Consider the following 5,933-nt stretch of genomic DNA (forward strand, 5'->3'; position numbering starts at 1 on the left):
GTATGGCACTGTAGGATCAGCACTGGACTGTGAACCAAAATTTTGGCAGATCGATCCCACCATCTGCTGCTTGGAAACCCTATACAGGGTTGTTATGAGTCAGAACTGATTCAATGGAACTTAACAACTAAACAATAATCTGTAATTGGCTGTGATATCACTCATTCCATGTCCTTTTCTGAATGCTGCTTGTGTTTCTGGCAGCTCCCCATTGATTTACTGTTGCAATAATTTTTTAAATTATTAAAATATGTGGTAACAACCATTCCTCCCACAGCCCTCTCTATTTAATTGGGTTTGATAATTCATTGCAATATCCAGGCAGAACTCAGACACCATACTCACAATTGTGGGGCTTATTAGTGAAGTTAAAAGGTCAAAAAGTCAGAAATGTTTAGTGCACAATTGTTACAGTTGGCTGCTGATAAACGTCCATTGGACACACCACTATACCATAAGCCTCAGCCTGAAGGCACTTGGCTCTAGCTACATGTGTCAACAAACCTAACTCCTCCACTTAAGCCCTTGAAGGCTTACCACTCTACAAGCAAGTGTCCTGACTAGAGTCACTCAGCTTTACTTGCTCTGTGAGCTGGGAAATCTTGTGCTCTGGCTCTAAGTTCTTCTGTAGCTGCTTCTCTGCCACTCCTCTGCTATAACAGCTTTCTGTCCCTGACATTCAATGTGTATGTAACTCAAGGTCTCAAGAATGTGCTTAACTACTAGCTTTTCTTTTTTGATGATAGTGAGATTTCCCCCTCCTGCTTCTGAAATGACTCATTTTAAACCCATGCAAGAGTTTCTAGCTTTTACAATCAAAATTATCTCTGCTAACATCCACATTTGAATCTATCATCCTGTCAGTATCTTCTTCCAACTTCTCTTGCCCAGACCCAGCAGGACCCAAACATTGTTTAGTGGGAGTTACAGATTGGGGAAAGAAGAGACACTATACCACAATGATCTTTAACCAAAAATTTACTCGAATGCAATATTAACAATACTGTTTCATGGTTTCCACATTACATTAAGTCAACTTTCTTTGGAAGGTGCACATTTGGTAGCTGTCTTCCAAATTTCTTGTCATTAGTGAGTGAGCACCTCAAGCACCACATCATTTTGTTGAAACATTTCAATTTGCATTCAGTCAATTCTTGCAGGCTTGGTTTTTGCCAATGCCTTCAGTGTAGCTTCTTCAACTTCTTCATTCAGTATCATTGGTTCTTGATAATATGGTACCTCTTGAAATAGTTGAACCTTGACCAAATATTTTTTGGTATAGTGACTCTATTTCTTTAATCTTTTTTAATGCTCTCTGCATAAAATTTGACCATAGAATCCTTCAATATTGCAAGTTATGGCTTGGATTTTTCTTCAGTTCTTTCCATTTGAGAAAGACTGAGTGCATTATTCTCTTTTGGCTTCCTAACTCTAGGCCTTTGCACATTCATTATCATACTTGACTTTGCCTTTTCAAACTGCCTTTTGAAAATTTCTGTCAGTTTTTTTATTTCACCATTTCTTCCATTTGCTTTAGCTTCTGTATATTGAATAGCAAGTTTTAGCATCTCTTCTGGCATTCATTTTTGTCGGTTGGAACTGATTCAATGGCACTTAACAACAACAACAACAACAGCAGCAATACTCAAAGTCGAGACTTTGAATCTCAAGATCGTCATTTCAAACACACCAGCTGCTCCTCAGAAACCCTATACAGGGTCTCTATGTGTCAGAGCTGACTTGACAGCACTTAACAAGCACACACAAAAGCACATACTCAGTCATATTTTGGCTTTTGTGGACTTCTTTTCATTTTCTTGAGCTTCTGTCTGAACCTGCAGAAGAGCAATTTATGGTCTTTTCCAGAGATGATCCTGGCCTTGTTTTGGTTGGTGTTACTGAGCTTCTCCATTGTCTCCTCCCATATGTGTAGTCAATTTGATTCCTGTGTGTTCCATCTGGTGAGGTCCACCTGTATCATAACCATTTACATTGCTGAAAAAATGTATATTGGTGGAAGATTTTTGCTTGTTAATTTAAATTTGACAGTAATATGCTTCTAGCATTATGGAGTCATAAATTGTATTCTACTTCTCTATGTTCTCTGTATTTCATTTCCAATTGCTTCTCTCTTCTGGTTTCTTGTTCCTCACTCCACACCTAGAGAACTGTTGTTGTGAAGTGTTGTTGAGTTAGTGCCAACTCATAGCAAACCTGTATAGGGTTTCCAAGAAGCAACAGGTGGGTTTGTATTGCCAGTTTTGTGGTAGCAGTGTAGTGCTAAACCTACAACATTACACCAGCACATTATAATCTACTTCTCTCACAGCTTTAATCTTTTTATCAAGGCCAGAGAAGGAAAGAGCATACAAGGATTCAATAAACAGAAGGGAGCCGTTTTGTGATGTTTTCATGTGTTCTCAATTATTAGTGGAGTGTCTCTCAAGGAAAACAGATTTATCTCATATTAGAACCACAAAGGAAAATAAAAGCTTGAAATTATAATTATTACTACAGTCATTTCTAAAGAGAAACTACTTTATGTTACCTATTATACATATATCTGTGATCTGAGTGTAGCACTATAAGATAAGCACTGGACTGCTAACTGTAAGGTTGGCAGTTCAAACCTACCAGCCACTCCTCGGAAACCCTATACAGGGCCATTATGAGTTGGAACTGACTCAATGGAACTAAACAACAACATCATACATGCATCAGGACATTTAATACAACTTGGCCAGCTATTCTCATCCCCATTCATAGATGAAGATATTGATGCTATTGAAGATTTACAGACTGAGTAACATGCCAATGCCCTATTGTGGATATACATTTGCACCTTATCTTCTGTTTTTGTTGTTTATTTTTGTTTGCTTTTCAATTCTACACTCTTAATTATTACACTTGGGGACACACTGGCTCTGTAGGCCATGCACTGAATTGAAAACCACAAGGTAGTGATTTGAGCCCGCTGTCTGCTTCAAGGAAGAAAGATGAGACTATTTTCTTCCACAAAAATTTACAGCCTTGGAAACTCTATCCAGGGTCAATATATAGGTCAGATTGCATTTCATCCAAAAAAATGAAAGGTTGTGATCTTGAACAAACTAATAACTATCTCCATGACTTACTTCCAATGTATAAACAAAGATGTAGGGACTGGAGAAGTTGACAACTTAAAAAAGGAGCACAAATCATGGAAAAGCATGTAGGTAAAGATAAATGACATAAAGGCTTATTTTCCTCATTTAAACAATAATTTATAATCTCATTCGGGGAGTTGGATACATACAACATTGCTGTTGTTGCTGTTGTTAGGTGCTGTGTGACCTGATGTACAACAGAACGAAACACTGCCCAGTCCTGTGCTATGCTTGAGCCCGCTGTTGCTGCTGCTGTGTCAATCCAGTGGGGATCTCCCTATTTTTGCTCTTCTTACCAAGCATGGTGTCGTTCTCCAACACTGGTCCCTCTTGACAACATGTCTAAAGTATGAGAGATGAAGAGGAAATGAATAAAGTAGGAGGAATGGAGAAATTCTAAGTGTGAGTAAAATATGCCAATCATTCAACTTTCAGAATGGTAAAAGTGGGCGTTGCATGACCTATGATTTCATTTCTGTATCAATAGTGCCACTATATAGTCTCAAGAGTCTTTTTCGATTGAGATCACCTAAATCTCTATATAATGAAATCTGTTCTTATCTCTGTCCTTAATAACACATTTGAATGTAAAAGAAAAACTGTGCAAAGGTCAGTCAATTTTAAAACAATCTTTCAAACCTACACTTCTGACAATCAATTCTCCACCTTTCCCTATATGTTTTCTTGTTGCAATAAATTGTACCCAGTACATCAGTTAGCAGGCACAAGTAGCTTGAGAGCTTGAGAAAATTTTAGAAATATACTGCAAGTCACATCAAAGAAAATCTACCAAACTTTTGATCATTTGAATTATTTGACTGCATCCTTACAAAATGTCTTTGTGAATAGTCAAAGAATAAAAAGGGGATATCCTTTGGAGGGCTCTAAATGGTCAATCTCATCTCTGCTAAAAGTTGATGAGCTGAATTGTAGCATCTCTCAGACTATGGATTATCTGATCCTCGTTGAAAAAATAAGACTTTAGGTACCACAGCGGAAGGGAGCCAGGGAGTATTTTATTTAGGTGTTTAATTCTACTCATCAATTCCATATGCTTAACATGTGTATGATTTCCTGTATGTGTGTTCTTTTGTATTACTGTGCTTGATTCTGTACATGTGTTCAAATAGTTCAAGTTTTAATTAATAAAGAGCCTATTCTTCTGACTGCAAGCCCCCCCTCTGCCCACTTTGCCGCATTGCTTAATCTCATAACTGAGTAGGAGTTCTGCCCATTTTTAGCATTCCATCCTTGTGGATCTATAGAAGGCAAAGATTTCTTGATCATGACCCCTCCCCAGACCAGTGTATTTGTGGTGGCTGAAAATCTGTTTTCTTAGTAAAATCGATAAGAAGGTGTTTGAAAAGGAAACCTTTTGAAATGAATAATTCCATTTTTGAATATGTGCTGGAGCTCCTAGCATTTATGTGCCAAATGTCTGTTGGTGACTTTCCATTTCCTGCAAATTTATCTGTATACAGTATTTTTATCTTTTTAGCTTGAATAGAAAAAAAAAAATCCTTATTAAAAAAACACACTTTAACACTGGAGACTGGTTTAGTTCCATGGTTCTGTGGCAGTTTTTATACCTCTACATTAAAGGAGGTCTCCGTGATTTTCCTATTTCTATGTGTCATTTGGAGTCCTGGTGTGGCACTGTTAGATAAACACTGGACTTCTAACCGAAGGTCAGTGATCTGAATCCACTATTCACTTCTTGAAAATCCTACCTAGGGTTTCTAGGAGTCAGAAACAGTTTAACTGCACTTAACAATATATGTCATTTACAGGATATCATATAATCTGTGATCAAAAAGAAAGGCAATGGTGTAGACAGTTGTTAGGTGCCGTCTAGCCAGTTATAACTCATATCAACCCTATGTGCAGCAGAATAAAACACCATCCAGCCTTGCACCATCTTCAACAATGAGCCCATTGTTGTAGCCAGTGTGTCAATCACTCTCATTGAGGGGCTGTCTCTTTTTTGCCTATCCTTTACTTTAGTAAGCATGATATCTTTCTCCAGGATGGATCCCTTCTGGTAACACATACAGAGTATGTGTTTCCTCTGTGTTTGAGTCTCGGAAGGGGGTATGTACTGAAGGGACTTGATGGCTTGCCTTGATGGCTCCCCTATCTTCATTGTTATTCCACCTCCTCCTCCTTGTGTATTGCCTTTCCCTTCCTTGTATATTGCCCTCCCCCTCACCTAAGCTATGATGTCCTATCTCCCACTTGTGCCTTCCTGTCCCCTTCCTCCCACCCATTGTAACCAACAGATAATTTTTTCTTTTAGTATGGACATCTTTTCCTAAGCTTTTATAATTATGGTATAATGCAATATTTGTACTTTTGTGAACAGTAAAACCTTTTAACATTATTTCCTTGACTTTAACCCTCAGCTTGTGTATCGATTCCTATAGCACAGAGCCCTGTTATTCCAAGGCTGTGCAAGCATCACAGTCTACCTCTATTTCATTGAGCCCATATAAACCTCCCAGAGCTTTTCCTATCTGCCCTACTCCTGTAGTCTCCTCTCCCATTTTTTGTTTGCCCTCCCCCTCTTATTTGTTGCTCTCCCTCTCTCCTGACCTGTGAGGTACTGTCCCTTCCCTCCCACCCTTGGTAACCATCCAATAATTATTCTTTTAGTATGGAAATCTTTTCTAATATTTTTACAATAATGGAATTATGCAATATCTGTCCTTTTGTGACTGGCTAATTTTATTCACCTTGAGGACTAAGGTGCGCCTGACCCAAGCCATGGTATTTTCAATAACCTCATAT

The 5,933-nt window shown here is 38.3% G+C and overlaps 1 pseudogene; it reads right to left on the bottom strand.

Annotated features, from left to right (window-relative positions):
- LOC102842672 overlaps positions 1-5,933 on the bottom strand; it is a 43,840-nt pseudogene that overhangs the window by 29,975 nt on the left and 7,932 nt on the right.

This window comes from Chrysochloris asiatica, unplaced genomic scaffold, assembly GCF_000296735.1.
Source record: "Chrysochloris asiatica unplaced genomic scaffold, ChrAsi1.0 scaffold00200, whole genome shotgun sequence".
In the NCBI taxonomy this organism is placed as follows: Eukaryota; Metazoa; Chordata; class Mammalia; order Afrosoricida; family Chrysochloridae; genus Chrysochloris; species Chrysochloris asiatica.